The sequence below is a fragment of the Pelodiscus sinensis genome, chromosome 27 (assembly GCF_052426305.1).
Source record: "Pelodiscus sinensis isolate ZL-2025 chromosome 27, ASM5242630v1, whole genome shotgun sequence".
NCBI classification, from domain to species: domain Eukaryota; kingdom Metazoa; phylum Chordata; order Testudines; family Trionychidae; genus Pelodiscus; species Pelodiscus sinensis.
The window spans coordinates 8,536,261-8,555,263 of NC_143078.1; the positions used below are offsets into that span (position 1 = coordinate 8,536,261).

Consider the following 19,003-nt stretch of genomic DNA (forward strand, 5'->3'; position numbering starts at 1 on the left):
CAGGGATTTGCCCAGGGTTGCACAAGAAACCTGGGGTAGGAAGGTATACACACCAGGTATTCCAGGGCCTGAGCCATCACTTTACACCCAGAAACATCCTTCCTTTCTGAAAGATTAGGCTTAAGATTTCTGTCCAGCCTGACCTGATGTAAACTCTGCTATGCTCCTGCCTTTAGCAGCCAAGCTTTGCATGTGATGCATTTACAGGGAACAAGATCTGAATGAACTCAGTGAGGTTCTAAGAGTGGCATGCAAAAATGTGGCTCAGAAGCACTTGTCTGAGGCCTGCTGGGTTCCACATAGGCCAAGAAGAAGGAAGACACCAAGGCTCCAGGTCTGTGGCACCTGCTATGGCTTGTGGCACCCTGGCATGGAGGAACCGGGTGTCTCTTATTAGATGATGCTCAACGAGCCCTGGAAGTTGCAACAGGGTGGGAAGCAAAGGGCGGCAGAGTGGAGCCTGCGCTTTGCCAGACTCTGAAAAGCCCCAGCCAAAGAAAAGCGCAAGGATCTCCAGACAACTCCATGCCAAGGCCCAAAGTGCCTCATTTTTGGACCGGCGCTCACCCCAACCTGGATTGGTGCAAAGGAAAAGGAAGGTCCTCCTTGCCAAGACACCACGATGACCCAAGTCAAGATGGGGAAGGAGAAGCAGAGCCCTCAGGGTTAAATAATTGCTGTAGGGTTAAATAATTGTCAGACTGGTGAAGAGGGGGCAGGAGGGGACCTGGATGCCACAGAGCCATGCCCCTTTGAACTGGCTCATGGCAACAAGGTGGGGGAGGAGGGTCTCCCGGTTTCTTCATGCCAGGGTGCCACAAACCGTAGCAGGAACTCCCACGTGGGCCCTTGTGCCATGGATGTTGCGGATCCTTTGACACCACAGGCAACTCCCAGGGTTATTTCAGTGCAGACCCATGGGGGGAGCCCTATGACGCCTCGCTGCCAAGACACTGGTCCCCACGCCAGCACCACGACACGAAAGGGTCCCCCGGACAGCGTGGTGCCATGACACCGCAAGCCAGTTGTGTGTGATGGGAGTGGGAGGAGCCAGGGACAGGCCCAGATTAGGGCCCTGCAAGCTGGACTGGCACAGACCAATTGCAAGTCCATCCTACAAAGGCTTCCGTCTGCCTCTGGTCCTTTTAAACAGCCCCAAAAGAGGTGGGGGGAGAGCTCAGACAGAGAGAGACACGCGTCGCACTGAGGGAAGCAGGGAAGCCACTCTGCCCCTAGAGGTGCCAGCCTTTACACCGCTTTAAACATGACTAGTGGCTGCTGAGTCTTTTGATGCTCCTACCGGTGCTGCGAGGCTCAGCCCTGACAGCAATCTGCGTGCTTCCCTGTTTCTGCCAGGTGCCTCTCCTCCTGGTCCCCGTGTTTACAAAGCAGAGCTCGCTGGTGCCTCAGGAGTTAAGTGCCACAGCAGGCAGGGAACGGATTCAGGTGGGTGGCACATTGCAGTGACTAGGCTCCAGCAGGAGGAGGAGGAGGAGGGAGGATGGAGAAAGAGGAGGAGGAGGTGGTGGGAAGCTGCTGAAAGCCAAGGAGAGTGGAGTGTGTGTGCTTACAAATGAGACGTGAGAGGGGGAAGAAAGATGGTCCCTCCCTGCTGCCTCCAGACAAGTAGCTGAAGGAGAGAGAGCGGGAGAGAGAGGAAAATTGGCTTGTCATCCTCTTTGAGAAAAGAAATAAAGGGTGTGTGTGTGCAGGGGGGGGGAGATATAGAGCAGAAGCCTCCTCAGCTTTGGCTGGTCCATTACGCCAGCTGTGAAGGAAATTGCGGCCCCCCATTGTCTGTCAGCGCCGGGGCTCCGTCTGAACCTGATGTGTGCATGTCCATGTCAGGGGGTCAACAGGCAAATGACAGCGGCGCTTGGAGACCGGAGGAGAGTCCAAGGGTAAGTTCGGATCTGTCTTTATTTGGCAGCGGGCATCGTCGGTGCACAGCGGGTCTGGAGAGAGGGGGAAAGGATGGGGGTACTTGCTCATGGCTGCTTGGTGTGACAGCTGCCGACGGGGAAGTCTTGGCATCTGGAGTTGGGTGGCTGGTTTTTTTTCCCTCCCAGTGCATTTCTTTCCCTCTCTCCCTCTTGTTTCTAGGACAGATGCTAAATGCTGGGAAAAAAGGCAGTGGATAGGGAATGCTGGTGTGCATGGGGGGGACGCTGTGGTACCTGGGTGTTTCAGTTGGGCTGTGATGAACAGAGAAGAAAAACAAGACTGAGGCAGGGCAGCCGATGGAAAGGCAGGTTTTCTGTAGCACAGATGTGAAGGGCCTGATTCTGATCTCAGTCACGCTGGTGTAAATGTGGAAACTCCACTGGAATCAATGGAGCCAGTAACCAGTGTAAATCTGGAAGAACCCCAGTGGAAGCAATGGAGAGGCAGTGGGCTTCTCCGGGTGTCAGTGAGATCAGAATCCAGCCTTGAGTAAGAACACCAAGAGGATGTGACCTGGCCAGGAGCCAACGTTTCCAGCACGTTAACCCTTCTGTGGCAGAGACAAATGGAAACAATTAAATGAGAAGGGAGAGCAGCTGAGTTAAATAACCTAGTCTGGTCCATTAGCCTCCCGCCCCACCCCTGCCAGCACAGGCTCAGCTGGCGGATGGCCGAGGGGAAAGTGGAGTAGCGCACAAGAGACAGCAAAGAAAAAAGTGATCCTCAAGCCAGCTCTTGGGATACAGTGGATGTTGATTATGGAACAGCAATGCAAATGTGCATTTGCAAAGGGGGTTCCCTGACCTGGGGAGCAGACAAACCACCCACCACCAACCCCCCAGAACCTGCAGAAATAAAAGCCCACCCAGATGCCTGTCTGTCATGCAGCCCTCCGAGGGGGAAGCAAGGTAGCTAGAGCTGAAGCCCACAGGTCAGTATTTAGCACAGACGGGAGCAGTCTCATCAGGCAGAGGGTTAGTTAAGCAAGGTGGGAATGTAGACAGGGTGTCTGCTCTCCTCTCCTGCCCCGTGGTATTGGCAGGAGGAACAGCAGGACAATAAAGATCTTGCTGTTTTGTTTGTGTATTTATAGCACCCTTTTCCACCACCCACGTCCCACGTACACATCAACCCCCCACACACCATAGAATCCTAGAATCCTAGAACTGGAAGCGACCTCGAGAAGTCATCAAGTCCAGTCCCCTGCCCTCATGGCAGGACCAAGCACCATCTTAGATCATCCCTGACAGGTGATTGTCTAACGTGCTCTTAAATATCTCCAGTGATGAAGATTCCACAACCTCCCTGGGCAATTTATTCCAGTGTTTAACCACCCTGACAATCAGGAAGTTTTTCCTACTGTCCATCCTAAACCTCCCTTGTGGGCACTCCTCACCCTATACCTATCCCCAGGCTAAAAATCCCAGCCCTCTTTGGATGTTTTGTGACTCCAGCTTGCTAAAGCCATGCACTGTATAATCATGGGCTGAGCTGGGAGGTTAGCAGGAACTCTTGTTTTGAGCAGATTGATGTGTATTTGGGTTTCCTTTGCTATTGTGTCCCATCCTAGAACCACCCACTCCTCTTCCCCCCATAGCACAACTATGGTACCCTCCATAGTAACGGAGTCGGGGCTCAGGCTGCAGCCTGCAGGGAAGCAGGAAGGTAGCAGCCGTGTCCCTGGATGCTCAGTGTAAATAAGGCTTTGTGATTCCAGTGTTGCTATGCTCAGCAGTGACATCAATTGTCTTCTCCCTCCCGCTTCTCTGCTCTGCTGCCTGGACAATCACCGGGTCTCTCCCTCCTGCTCTGCCTCTCCCTCTGCACTGGAGCCTGGAGCAAAAATGAGCTTGTAAAGTCTCCGCAATTCCTTTCGTTCCTCTAGCACCTGGCTAAGACTCCAGGAGTGATAGGATTCTGCTGGGGGGGCGGAAGAGGGAGAGAGTTTAGAGTCACGCCCTGGGGATAGAAGCAGATTGTCCTCCCTGCAATGGCAACAAGTGCTGAAGGAAAGAGGGGGGCCCTTTCTCAGCCTGGGTGTTGCCTCTCCCAGGGTGGGGTGGAAGGGAGAGGGCCTGAGGGCTGCAGTTACTAGGGGCCGTGCATTCAATGGAAGGAAAATGCACATTGTGCAGAAGGTCTTGCACAGGTTGGAGGCCGCAGGCCAGTGGAGATGACCCTCGGGGATACCATCTGTTCGGTTCCAGCATGTGCCCTCACCCGGGAGTGGAATGGGAAGGAATGATGGCGTGAGAACCTGCAGCTCCCCTTGGTCTCCAGCTTCTGGGCACAAAGGACTGAGGGGCCCTGGGGGCTCCGTGGAAGGAGGCTGCACAGAAAGTGCAGCAGGGATGACGGTGGGAAGCTCCTTCCCTTTCACCCCCTCACCCAGCCATGCTGGTCCTGAACCAACGAGGCAGAACCTTAATCGTGGGTTGGCAACTGAAGCATCAATAAGCTCCATGAGTTCTCAGGACAGGGAGGTTTGTGCTTTGGGTGGCTCCAGACACACTGTTGGCATTGAGCGACTGCTAAGCAAGTGGTGGTAAAAATACATGGCTCTGTGGGTCCCTTCTTCCGCTGGGGCAGGTGCCACGTAAATCTGAATCCGTGTCAGGAGTCCCGCTGGTTTGTTTGAGATTGCCAGTTCCCAGGGCACAGCCCAACGCAGCTCACAGCAGTGAGAGGCTGGATCTGGCAGCCTTGTGGCAAGGCAAATGCCTTGCCAAGCCGGGGTGAGTTCTGCCTGCAGGCAAGCTGCAGGGTCAGCTCCTCTGCCTTTCAGAGATTGAGTTTTTACTCACAGCAGGGTCGTGAAACCAACTCTCCTGCGAGCGTCATGATCCTACCATACCCCCTTGTGCCCCAGGCCTGCTGCTTCTCTGCTCAGGGGTTCAGAGATGTCAAGATTCACTGATCTGTCCCCAGCTCCCAGCTCCCCACTCATGGATGGGAAACACAGGCTGACTCTATGATTGACTCCTGCTCTTGGCTTCCCCCCATAGGTGTGGGGGAGCACCCAGCAGCTGTCTCCTATTCCAGGCTCACTGTCCTAGGTTGCTCCATCTGTTCCCAGTCCTCCAGGTCATTGTATCCCAGAAATGTTGGGCTAGAATGGACTTCCAGGTGCAGCAGATGCAGGACTTCCCTGGGCTAATCTGGTTCTAAATAAAGGGCCGGATTCCCAATCCATCTGGAACCTATGCCCCCTTACAAAAGGTGTGTCGAGCAATACCAACATAGAAGGCACTGATTTACTGACTAGGAGGTCATAGTGCACAGGTGTGTGAATGCATTTTGCAACCCCTCCCCTCTCACTTTTGCACTAATGCAAATGGCTGTCCAACGTGCAAGACAAAGGAGACTCTGACCCCCCCAAAGTGCACTTATCGCTGAGGAAAGGGAGCCCTGAAGCTGTTATTCAGTCCTAGAACAGGCACTCTCCTTGCTACCCAATTTGTCCAATAACTCCCATCCTTGGAAAAGGGGCATTTTGGGGTCTGAAGTCTGAGACCTCTAACGTAGTTGTGAGTACAGCCAAATATCTCTGTTCTGCTAATAATCTCCAGGTTATTTTTGACAAGGGGATGTGTATTTCCTCACCCTTACATTTCAGTCCTGCCCCTTATCTTCTCCCATAGCCGTGTGGCTGTAATGTAGAAACAAGGAGATAGTCTATCGCTACTTGGGCGGGGAGGAGTGAGGGGGCGAGCCGCGATAACACCACTGCTCTTTATGAAGCAGCGTCATTAGAACCCTGATAAAATTCCACTAGCGCAAAGGAAATGAAAGGAGTGTGTTGAGTAGGACCCTTTGTACCCAGCCAGATCACATCTGATCTTGTTATGCATTACGTGGCACTGAGCCACCGTCTCTGTCACACGTGCCCGGAGATGTGTCCCAGTCCCAGGCAGCAGTGAGATAGCTGGGAGGGCAGGGGGAGGCAAGAGCTTGTATGCAGGATTCAGAGCTGTACAGCAATGCCTCTGCGTTCCACTGCATAGGCACATTTGGCAGGGTGGGAACCCTGCTGAGTGCCCAGTGGCCACCAGTGAAGGTGTCTGCAGAGGAAAATGAGGGCTGCAGCTTTGGGAATCTCAACACAGGAAGCAGAGGAGTTATAAGTTCAAGGGGAATATAACGGGGAGTCATCAGAGATTAGGAAAAGGGGAAAGTTCTGCCTAAACTTCAGAAAATAACTTTCTGACGGTGAGCTCTATTCAGTGGCATAATCACCTCCCAGAATGAGTGGCGGGAGCTGCATTGCTTGACACATTTAAAATTAGGCAGGGAAGGATTTCCCAGGGATAGACCCTTAACTGGTGAACATGGACTCAGTTCCTTTTATTTCAGTGGCACGATACTGACTTACCCCAGCTGAGGACCTGACTTCTATTCCTGGCTCTCTCTAATTGGTATAAATGTGTGAAATAACCCCAAGATCCATGAATTGGCCAGAGATGGGAGAACCTCGGAAGGTGTGGGGTTCAGTCAAGACAAATACCTTAAAGGCTAGGTGCACCTCTGAATCTCATGAGATTGCAGAAGTGGGCTGAGGGATTTGATTGCAGCAGCTTTTCTTAGAGGGTTTCCTATGCTGCCTTCTCAGCTGATGATGACCGGTATGGGGTTCTTTCCTAATGTACCATCCACTCTGGTGCACTGAGGGCTCCTCTTCACCCAGACCTTTCCCTATTAATTAAGTCACTGTTCTCCAGAAGATGGCCACCAAGCATGCACCTTGCTTGAGACTGCAGGTGGTTGCAAGAGTCATAGGCTATGTCTACACTCACGGCTTCTTGCGCGAGAAATATGCAAATGAGGCTAAGCATGGAATATCACCGAGACGCGTTTGCATACTTAATGAGCCACCATTTTTGCAGAAGAGGCTCTTGCGCCAGAAGGAGCTGTCTACACTGCCCCTTCTTGTGCAAGACAATCCCTCTTGAGCAATGCCATTAAGCCAATTATTTTCAGGACGAATGGCATTGCGCAAGAGGGTTTTTCTTGCGCAAGAAGGGGCAGTGTAGACAGCTCCTTCTGGCACAAGAGCCTCTACATGCTATACTCTGCTCGTGTAGACACACTTCCAGCAGCGTGATGAGATCTAGCACAAATGTAAGTAATAGCGTGGCCACGAAAGCCCAGACAGCTGCAGTGGCAACATGGTTCAGCTGTGCCCAGTACAATCCTCCCCCCTCAAACCCCAGAGATGCATACTCTGCACAGCGAAGGCAGTTGGCTGCTGCAGCTAATCAGGCTACCGCAGCTCCACTACTATTTATACTTGCGCTAGCTTTTACCCAGCTCCTGCGAGCGTCTGTGCCACCTGGGGTTTGCACACCAGCTCACAATGTGGACGTGGCCTCAGAAACATGTTTAGTCTGAGTTTGGGATGAAGGTTCCACCGTGAGGAAAGTTCTTTTCACTCATGCGCAGCGGGGCATCGTGGGCAGCACCAGCTCTGCGTTCTCAGCATCTCTGTGGCACATTCCTGTGTTGCGATAGCAGGTTGCAAAGCTGGCCAGGAGCCAGCGCCCTAGTTATGTTGGCAAGTCACAGATTCATAGATTAAATGGACAGTATGGACCACTCTGATCATCTAGTCTGATCTCTGTAGCACCAGCTAGAGAACTGCCCCCAAATAGTTCCTGGGCAGCCAATGGCCTGCAGGTGGCCCATTGGGTTCTGTGTGGCCCACAAGACATTTTGTTTACCATTGCCCATGTGGCAGGGTTGCCAGATCCTGCTGGTTTCCGTCCATAGTTTTTTTTCCTACTGGTGTTACTCAAGTGACACGCACGTAGAGCCAGGGCATGTGAAGGGAGGTGAGTGCCAATTGCACATGAGATGCTTCTTCTGCATCCAATCACAGAGCTGCTACACTTCAGTCAGCACCCTCTGTAAATTCTAGGTACATGAGCACAGTGAGCAAAACTGCCCTGTCCTGGGAAACTGTCTTGGTTAGGACAATCTTGCAGCCCACTGAGATGAAGGAGGGTCGTTCATGCAGCCCACTCAGTCTCGGTTGCCCTTCGCTTTTCTGGAGTCACCCTCAAACTTGCTGCAACCAATCGCTTTTGCAGTTCCGCCTGGAAACACACTGGAGATCAGTGTTTTGCTTGCACTCTGAGGACAAAGAGGTGTGAGCCACAAGCACACTGACTGGTGCACATCCCTCTGCCTATTGCTACTGAGTGGGAGGTGCCAGCAATTGTATCTCATTCCACTAAGCAGCCTCCTTAAAATGAAATTGTCACTCCCAGGAGAAGTATCTTCCTCTGTCCCTTGCACTGGGAACTGTGAAACCCTCCATCCCCATCCCTCCCCCCCCCCCCCGAAAGACAAGATGGAACTAGACCTGCTAAACAAGAGGGTGGCTTATAAGCTACTGCTGTAGAGTGAATTAAAACAAGAGCACGGTAAAAGTGAATGAAAGCAGAGTGTACCTTTAGGAGAAGGGATGGTCTTGTGGTTCAGCTCTGGCTGGGGATTCAGGGAAACCGAATTCACAGACTTCCCATCTGACCTTGGGCCAGCCACATACAATCCAGTTTTGAAAAGCACCCAGCCTCTTTGGCACTGACATGTCATCACTCTGCCTCAGTTTCCCATCTGCAAAATGCAGACAATAATCTTTACTATCTCCTGTTCTTAGTGCCTCTTGTCTATCTCGGGCAGGGACTGTTCTGTGTTCCACCCTAGCACAATAGGCACTAATCGTCAACGGGGGCCTCTGGCCACTGTGGTAAGACAAATGGTGGCTCATGCTGGTCTTCACGGAGAGGAGCGGCAGGTGAGTGTAGGCAGGAGGTGCAGAGCGGGGTTGGAGTTTGCTGGGGTGAGTTGGTGTGACGGGAAGCACCGCAAGGCACGTGGTGATTCAGAAGTGTTTGCTTCTCTTCCGTTGTAAGGGTTGAGCTCAGCCCTTGGCCTTTGGACACACACTGTGCAGATCCTAACTTGTAGCCCTCTCCTTTTCACACACACACACACACACACACACACACACACACACACACACACACACACACACACACACACACACACCCCTTTATGCAACTCCTGCTTTTCAGTACTGGATCATCACACACATTCTCCAATGCACCTCACTCCAAGCGTCTGCTATTCCGTTTGGGGCCTCCCCTCACCCTTGTCAGTGCCTTCTGACCATCCCCTGCTATGCTGCTTCCTTCCAACATCTCTGCCAACGCATCCTGACCTTCTGTGCCCCTGCTTTCCAGCCCTGCCTCCCACTCTGACACTGCAGAACAGCCCAGCAGTTTGAATGCTTCTCCTGAATCTCAACCCCCACAGTTTTTTCTAGGGCAAAGAAAATGAGATGAGAGTGTGCGAGAGAGCAAGAGGGAGAGAACGCCATTTAAAACCCTGAAGGTGTTCCAAGGCATCAATCAATGGATAGGCAGTAAAATAGACATGCAGGTTTGGAGATTGTTGATAGGGTAGAGTATTTTGCAATAAATATATTTATTGCTGGTTTTGTAATAGGCTGTTCCAATGCACAGGTTTTAGTAAAGCCGTAAATGGGCAAGTAAATTGCTCCAATAGCATCTCAGAGCATCTAAAACCATTAACCCAGTTGGGGTCCCGCAAGACCCTCTGATTTCCACTTCTCCCAAAAGGAAAGGTAGGAGCAAGCAAGGAGCTAGGAGGGCAAGTGTATAGCTGCTTATCTGAGGCTGATGTTTATGTTATAAAAGCGGCTCAATGGAGAGGGAGGATCCATAGTTCCCAGCGCTGTACCCAGAGTGAGAGAAAGTTCCTGCCCCCAAACAGCTTGCAGTTTAAAGATCCATTAGGTGGGAGAGAAAATGGAGGTGCAATGAGGTGCCTTGATTTACCCATGGTCACGCAGCTGAGCATAAAACCCAGGTTTCCTGAGTCTTGGTCCTGTGCCCTATCCACTCTCCACGCTACCCCTCAAGGCTGTGTGTGGCCCTCAAAAGTTTGAACCATTGCTAATTTGTGAGCTACAACATCTCTCCCCCTCAGTGTCACAGGAAACCCATGGCATTTCCAAGGCTCCTAGTCCCTGTTGAACTTGGTGAGAGGGATGCTGGAAGTGATGCATTCGCTTCTAGGTTTTAGTTGCATCGTCGTCTATGTACTGATAGAGATGCAAATATAAAACTTCATTATTTCTATTTTCATTATATTTTCTGTTAGAATAATACACATTTTTTGAAAACAGCAAGTAGTCCTGTGGCACCTTAGGGTACGTCTACACTGCAGAGATGATCAAAGCTGCCGCTGTCGATCTTCCAGGGTTTGAATTAGCGGGTCTTGTGAGGACAGCTAATTCGAAGTGAGAGAAGCACTATGGTCAATGCCGCTAACCCTGCTTTCATGAGGAGCAAGGGAAGTCGAAGGGAGAGTTAAGCGACTTCGATTTCAGCGACACAATTAATGTAGCTGAAGTGACGTAGCTTAATTTGATTTTGTCCTGTAGTGTAGTCGTACACTTAGGATACTTCTAGACTACAGGCTTTTGTCGACAGAAGTTCTGTCCATAGATACTGTCGACAAAGCTTCTATCGACAAAGAGCATCTAGACTACATCCAGTTGTGTAGACAAAGCAAGGCGCTTTGTCAACATGACAGTGTAGACGAAAAGGACAGTGTAGATTCACTAAGGCCTTCTGTCAACAGAACTCTGTCAACAAAAGGTGTTATTCCTCGTAGAATGAGGTTTACAGCCGTTGACAAAACTGCTGAGTTCTGTCGACGTTATGTCGACAGAACTCAGCGGCAGTGTAGATGCAGGTATCGTTTTGTCGACAAAAGTCCACTTTTGTCTACAAAATCCTGAAGTCTAGACACACCCTTAGAGACTAACAAAAATAGATATAGGATCATGAGCTTTCGTGGGTAAACCCATTTCATCAGATGAGCATTTTTTGGTAATGCTCTAGGGACTCTTAAAACTTGACATAGTTTAGGGCAGGGGTGAGCAATAAAAAAAAAGGCAAACTGCGGGTTAATCCCTGGTGGGCCACCGCCACTGTGTTCCTGCACCTCAGCTGATAGCGGAGGATCACAGCTCTGGTTGGCTACGAATGGCTGTTCACGGGCAATGCGAGCGACAGGAAGTGCCAGGGACCGGGATGCCACTTCCCGCTGCTCACATTGGCCACGAACAGCGATTCACGGCCAACCAGAGCAGCAATCCTCTGATACCTGCAGAGGTGCAGGTAAACATGGAAGTGGGGGCTTGCCAGGGACTTTGCCCACCCCTGGCTTAAGGCCCCAGCATGTCTTAATCCAGCCCTGAGTGCAGCAACACTCCTAGGTCCAGTATCAGTGCTTGACGGCCTCCCCTGACTTGGCCAGCAGCATTTTAGAAATAAAGGGCCTGATTCTGTAATTCTGTTCTCCCCTGCACTGGCATAATTCAGGAACCGCTCTCCTAAAGCCAACACAACTATCCCAGCATGAAACTAGCGCAAGCAAAAGAAGAACCAGGCCCATCAGACTCAAACCTGCTGCTCATACTCACTTGGGGTGAAATTCAGTCCTATGTAGAGCAGACAGCTCAGGGTCTACATGCCCCACTTGAGTCCCATTGAATATGCACCACGGCACATGGCTGAATGTCACCCTCTTGCTACAGGGCACCTGGGATTAGGGGTAGGCAGCTCTCTGGAAGGAAATACAGATTTTCAAATGAATTCAGTTTGGCAGTGTTTTTGAGTACTCCAGCCAATGAGTTTACTGGCAGGAATGTTCATAAGGGAATATTGAAGAATATTTCCAGAAAGAGAGATCTGAATTTTTACTCACAGCTATTTGCAGGAGATGCCTGAATCTAAGAGTTATCCGGTCAGGGAAATGAAAACATGCCATCTGGCCTGATGTGGCTCATGAAAATAGCTTGAAATTCAAATATCAAGCACTCCTAGTAAACTGTTTGCAAACAAGGTGTGGGGCAAGAATTCTGTGCAGAATCTGTTTGGTGAGTAATTCTGAATAACAAATAAATATGGGGAAACTGGGATCTGTTCCCAGACAACGCACAGAAAGCTTAATTGGAACATAAATGGTGCTTTGGGATTATGCTGGCTCTGCACATTGGGGGCATTTCACCCAAATAGGAAAAAGCTACAGACTTAGTCAATAAATTACTCAGGATGAATTATTTATTTACCGGCTCTACCCAGAACCCAAACCATTTCCTTGTGTAGCACATTATAAACACTCTGGTATCCTTTGACCCCTTACAAACTCTAGAGATGCTCATTAGAGTTAAGAGGCTATCCCAGGTTCTGTTATAAAACTGGATTGGTGGAGTTTATAACCAGCAATAAAAATTCTCTCCAAGATTCAAGTTGGCACACAATACAGTCTGAGCTTGGCTGTCTCTGTTTTCCTTTCTCTGTTGACCAAATTTGAGTTGTTTGTGTTAAAGCTTAAGCCGGGGGAATTGTTTTATACTTAAAAGAGTCTTTTGTGCATCTGTGTAAAACTTTACATCGCCTGCTTTGATTTTTTTAAAGCCTTTGTAAAGCATCTATCTACCACGTGGGGCATTTTAACAAACCTCCTCCCAAACTCAGGAGGGCTGACTCCACGCACCTTTTAAATCAGGAAGACTCACTTCTCCACAAAACTAGGAATAGAAACCAGGATCCCTACTCCTATGTCCTGACCAATAAGGCCCACTCCCTCACAAAAGCTGGGAAGAGTTCCCAGGGGTCCACACTTCTAGTTCTAAGCAGCAAATCACACTCTTCCCGGAGAAAGTCCTGACTCCCATTCCCCAGCTCCAACTATCAAAGGAACAAAGAAAAGAACTCAGGAATCCTGAGTCCCTATCCCAAGTTATTGCTTTGGGGGTGGGGGGCATGTATAGGTAGGAGAGACAGTAACTGCCTGTGTGCATTTCATTGCTCAGGTAATAGTTATGCAAGGCATGATCTCTTCAATACTCACCGGAGAACAGAATGAGACTCCCTCTAGAACACTTGAGGGGAATAAGGAGCTGGGTGCGCTCCATTGTGACCCAGCTGAGTTTTACCCAGTCCCCCACTGACACCATACAAAGGAGAACTCTCCGAAGGGCTATCAAGGAAACCATTCCCAGATTACACTCAAGTGCTATATTCCACCACTGAGGATTTTTAATTGTTCTTCCCTTTTCATTAAACCACCATTTAAATAAGATAAAGAGAATTTTAATGACACTCTCCAGACTTCTTTATGGTTTTTAAATATTTTTCGTTGAATCCCTTTTCTGAAACTTCCCCCCTCCCCTGCCTGCTGAGAGGCACAACAAATAGACTCCCCCACCCCCCAATCCCCAATCCCCACCGGTCTTAACTGAACATGCTCCTTTCCATTTGGCAAACAATGAATTTTCTCCTGTGTTGTTTTCTGGGTTTGATGGGCGTCAAATTAAGAGGGCTGTTTTTTGTTTAAAAGCAGTAACTTATGCCCCAAATCTCTCTGTATTTATCCATCTGCACCTACAAAGCTACTACTGCTGAAAAGTGGAAAAAATAGCAAGGATTTCTTTGGTGCTGTTACAGAGCAGTACGGGAACTGCAAATGGTATGTGAGAGGAGTTGTCTGTCTCTCTGTCTGAGGGAGGAAGTCCTACAGAAATAGGGCTGCTGGTAAATTTAAAAGAGGGTGGGAAACACGGGTTAATCTATATATAAGTAACATTGGTTGTTACTAATAGGCTACAATTCCTTTCACTATAGGCTGCAAAAACAGGGCTTACTCAGGCAAGACTTCCAATTCAGGTCAATGGGAGTGTTGTGTGAGTAAGGGCTGCAGGATGGGTCCCTTAGGGTGCATCTACACTGCACTGTAGGTCGAAATAAGATACGTAATTTGATCTTATTTCAAAATTTGGCACTATCTACACAGCACTTATTTCAAAATTAATTGCTATTCTGCTCCTCGTGGAATGAAGTTTACAGGAACGTCGGACTAGCGAGCATGCTCAAAAGACGCAGAATAGCTATTTAGCACTGCAGCGTAGACGTAGCCTTAGCGAGTAAGGATTGGATACTGGTTCTGAGGTGCTTCCAGAGAGATGGAGAGATGGTTTGATGGCTGTGCCTGGCACAAGCACAGCACAGATGGACGGAGGAATGGATGTGTCATTGGAGCAACTCTGGATTGACACTAGCGTCCGTGAGAGTAGGGTCAGACTTGATTTGTGTGCAACATGCATAGCCCAGTGAAATTTTGCTGTGCACAGGGCCCTTCATGCAAACTGTCTTCCTTATAGAGTAGCTGTGGATAACCTAGTGACAGAGTTAAATCCAGGGGGTTAGAGAAGTGAAGAGCCAGAGGTAACGGCCGTTGCTCCAGCTCCCCCATCTGCACCGTCCTTCAGAATAGCAGACACAATCTGCTTTGCCTTAGCTCACTTTCAGGGTCTGTTTCTCCCTCACCTGCCCCTTGTGCAAGTTGGAGATGATGCATGCCCATTCACAGACCTGCTGACATGGTGGAGGTCGGGAGTGGGGGGAGGGAGCAGTTGCCCAGTAGCCTAGTGATTTGGTGGCGGCCAGAGCCCTAAGCCCTTTCAATCACAGCCTGGCAGAGGTACCATGCCCTCTGTGCTCTGGAGAGGGTTGGGGAGCTACAGCTCTGCACCTGCTCTCCTTCCCCCAAGACTTGTAGTATAGACAGCCTGGTACATACTGGGATGCTGTTTGCTTATTTTCAGGGATGTTTTTCTGCTGGGCCCAGAGCAATTCCACTGGCATCACTGGGAGCTGTGAACCTGAGAAGTTTCTTGCTTCGAATGAATGTTTGAAAGAAGTAATTACACAAATAAATACCCAGGATATTGGGTATGACTCAGAGTCTAGTGGAGGGATATTTTTGAAAGCCACGTGCAGTATCGGAACTAGCAGCGGGTAGTGTACCCGTTGGCTCGGGGAGGTGGAAAGTATTGGACGTGCTGGATTGCAGACAGTTCACAGAAATGTAAGGCCAGGCCTACCACTGAATATCTAATCCCCATGGGAGATGAAAGAGAGTGGAGTATCTTCTCCTGATAGTAGAAAAGAAGAGTCCATGTTGGTAGCTGCAGTAAGCCAGATCCTGATCTGGTATAGGTTGGCAGAGCACCATTGGCTACAGGGTGGTGTAAATAAAAAACAAGCAGCAGTCTTTTGGCACCTTAGAGACTAACAAAAATATATAGGATTGTGAGCTTTTGTGGGTAAAACCCACGTCATCAGATGAGTTGGAGTGGAACTAACAGAATCCAAGATATATAACAGAAAAAGCAGTTACCTGTCAATTACAGAATACCTGTTAATGAAGCTAATTAAGTGGGCTGGATATGTCCCATTCATGACTTTTGATGCAAAAATGTGACTATCAAAGGCAGGGGAAATTGGCTTTGTAGTGTGTTAACCAGTTATGTCTTTACTCAAGCCCAGGTTAACAGTGTCAAATTTGTAAATGAAATTTGGTATAAATGAATGTAGCTCCATCATCCCAAATAAAATTCTAGCGCCACTGAGGTAATTGCAAAACTCTGCTCAACTTCACTGAGGCTAGAATTTTACCCCCTGTGTCTGGTGACTTCACTGTAACTATGCTATCTTACACCAGCAAAGATTCTTACCTAATATGTTCATATGTTAAGTGAACATTTTTTAATCCAAGTGACAGGCAGACCTGTGGTTTTCTGTTTTGATGAGGACTGGAACAAGTAATTCGTATTTGTGGGAGCTCTGGAAAGGAATATCACTGGGGGTGGGAGGGGAGAAAGGGCACTCATCCTAAACCAGCTGCCCTTGTTGAAGAAACAGGTCTCTCTTAAAAATGGAGGAGCAGAAAGCAGAGAGCTTTTCCTAAAGTGTTTCTCAAAATGAGTCTTGGAAAATGAGTACTGGAAGAGGCAAGTCATTGTCACTCACAGCTCAAGAGTCAAAGCAGGGCAGGTGGAAATGGCCAGTCAGCACAAGCTGAAAGCAAAATTATTACATACCAATACAGCATACAGTGCATTGGTGACTGGGAGCTACTTGACCTTAGCATAGGTTTTCTAGTGAGGTCAGATCTTATTGTAGGATTTTATTGTCTGGAATCTCAAAGTCCCTCATGCCCTTCTCTTTCAATTAATAAAAAAAATTGCATTTCAATAGCTCCTTTCATCCAAGTATCCCAAAGAACTTTGCAAAGAGAAATGAGCTAAGTCTCAGCTGTGGAGGTGCAAAGCGAGGGCTTACTGACTTTGCACAGGAGTACAAGGGCACACAAGGTGTAAGGCTGCGGAGAGTCAAGCCCAGACTTTTAGGAGGCTTAGCACTCACCATGGAGGAAAGAATACATGATGGAAAGATTTGGCTACATTTACATTAACAAAGGCTGTAAATAAACAAAGGCAAACCTTAATTCTCAGCACAGACTTTCTACACTCAATATGATACCCTACTTTTAACAATACCCCTCTCTGATTTGTTATATATATGATCAAATAGGAGATTTCTCATGACCCACTAGATTATACAACATGTTTATCTAATTATGAACAATAACAAAGCTAATAATCTTATTATTTGATGGAAATTATTAGACTTTCCTTGTATATCTTGATGATATCTTTCTAGTCACCAGAGTTTGCTCCTTGTCTTGTATGCAAATCAGGGACGTTCAAAAACTGTACACCAGAACATCAAACAAGCTTTGTTTGCACTCCTTCCCAAAAAGGTTTTTCAAAGGCCACCCTAAAAACTAGGCCATGATTATACTGCTTATGCATTTGATTGTATATTAATAGCTAATGCATGAGCCTTTCAACCCATTTCAGCCCTTTACCATTTTATAGGAGGTAAATTCACCTAATCACTATTTCACCTCCTTACTGCTATTCCTTAGCTCTCTACTGTAACCACCAGGCAACACTTCCTCACACTCTATACAAAGCAGTATGATATGCATGACATTCCTATGCTTTCAGGATGCAGTATGGCTCTTAAAATGTTCTTCTCATCTTTCTGCAAATCACCCGGGCAGACCAGAAACCTGGGGCCATTTTTCATCATAAAACATCAAGTGAGGCTTCCAGTCTTGATTTTCCTTAGCCCAGCATCCTCCAAAATAAATAAGACCATGGGACAGATCTCCCCAAGATGAAAATATCCAGCTCTCCTTCCCTCGCTATGTGTTCTCTGTGTTCCTCCTTTACCATCAGTCTCCAAATACTCAGAGTTAGACGGTTTCATTTAAAATAAACTGGAAATGAATTTCCTGAGAATAAACAGAATTCCTCACCCGTGAAGGGTGATTCTGTCTCCTTCACTCAGGGGAAGGAATATCATAATTCACTCTGGCTGCCCTCAAGCTATTGGCACAGGAACACAGTGTTTGCCCTTGATGGTGGGATGGCTTACGCTGTGGCTTGGGTAAGAAATTTAAATTGGTGTAAACAATACAAACTGGATATGCCCTGTTAGAACAGGCCATGTTCTATGTTCCTGCTAATCTTTTCCATCCATGTGCGGATTTTTTCCATCCATGTGAGGAATACATTTTATGTGCATCAAGGCCTGCGCAAATGTGCACCACCTGTAGAAACAAAATCTCTAGCTATGGATGCTCTGCTAGTCAGCTGGGTGGCATTTGAATTTCTCCTGAGTAGCCACACAAGCACACAGCTTACAGGGAATACTGAGGGATGGAAATAACTTCTGCAGCATTCACCCCTGGGAGCACTGTTATACACTGTCACCTTTGTGCAATCTCTCTCGGGGCCCAGTCCTGCAACATGCTGTCTGTACGTGATTCCCATTCAGATGGAAGGTGCTTGGCACCCCATAAGGGCTCCTCAGCAACTCATAACAGCAGACCCTTCCCTTTGAAGAGGAGGATTTTAACCCTCTCCTCTCACTGGCTGCATCTCTCTCCCCCCTCAGCCACCTGCTCTTCAAAGTTCACTCTTCACCAAACACTAAACTGGGTTTCCTCTCTGGCATAGGGGACTCATGGTAGCTTTGGGAGGTGCACCACCCTCCCGTGCCCCTACTAAAATTTTAATTACTAAACAGGGTGCCCCCACACACCCATTCCCTGCTCCTCTGGGTGCATCTCCCTGCACCCCTTCTCCCCCCAAGCACCTATGCACACCAGAACATGACTGCGATTCCACCCCAGCAGTGTTGACTCTTCCCAACATACTGTTTTTATACAAGAGTCTAGTAATTCTGTTTTTTACAACCAATGTGTCTGGTACTGAAGTTAGGCTTATTGGTCTGTAATTGACAGGTTTGTCTCTGGAGCCCCTTTTTTTTTAAAAAAAAGCATCACATTAGTTATCTTCCATTCATCTGGTACAGAATCTCATTTAAGCAGTAGATTACCTAACATGGCTAATAGTTTCATAATTTCATATCTGCATTCCTTCAGAACTCTGGGGTGAACACCATCTGGTCCCGCTGACTTATTACTGTCTGATTTATCTATTTGTCCCAAAAACCTTCTCTATTGACCCCCCCAAACTGTGCCACATTGGCCCCCTACACAGCCGGCTTGGATGTGGGACTCTCCCTCGCTTCCTCTGCAGTAAAGATCCGTGCAAAGAATTCATTTGGCTGCTTCTGCGCCAGCCTTCTCTTCCCTGCGTGTTCCTTTATCACCTTGATCATCCCAGGCCCCCACTGATTTTATGGCAGACTTCCTGCTTTTGGTGTATTTAAAAAAATGGCTGTCAGCTTTTGTGTCTTTTGCTAGTTACTCTTAGAGTTCTTCTTTGGTTTGCCTAATTATTACTTTTACACTTGATTTGTCAAAGATTTTGCTCCATTCTATTTTCCTCAGCAGGATTTGTCTTCCAGTTTCTAAAGGGTGTTTTAGGGTGCTTCTAAATCTCTTTTATGCTGCTGTTTAGCCAGGGTGGCATTTTTTGGGGGAAAGGGGGAGCTTACTGTTTTTATTTGTGATATCCTTTGCCTAGGACATGCTGACAGGGTGGCTCTCACATCTTTCACTAACAGACACCATTCCAGAGCTCTCTTCTCCCAAATGGCCCCCCACTATACTAATGACCATATAACATCAGCTATGGGCA

The 19,003-nt window shown here is 48.3% G+C and overlaps 1 protein-coding gene across 1 annotated transcript in view; it reads left to right on the plus strand.

Annotated features, from left to right (window-relative positions):
• Positions 1 to 1,503: 1,503 nt before the first annotated feature.
• The window catches only part of LRRN2 (leucine rich repeat neuronal 2), a 108,276-nt gene continuing 90,776 nt past the window's right edge, over positions 1,504 to 19,003 (plus strand). Inside the window, exon 1 of the mRNA XM_006133072.5 lies at positions 1,504 to 1,901. The gene's annotated coding sequence lies outside the window, so the exon portion shown is untranslated. The remainder of the gene's footprint in view (positions 1,902 to 19,003) is intronic.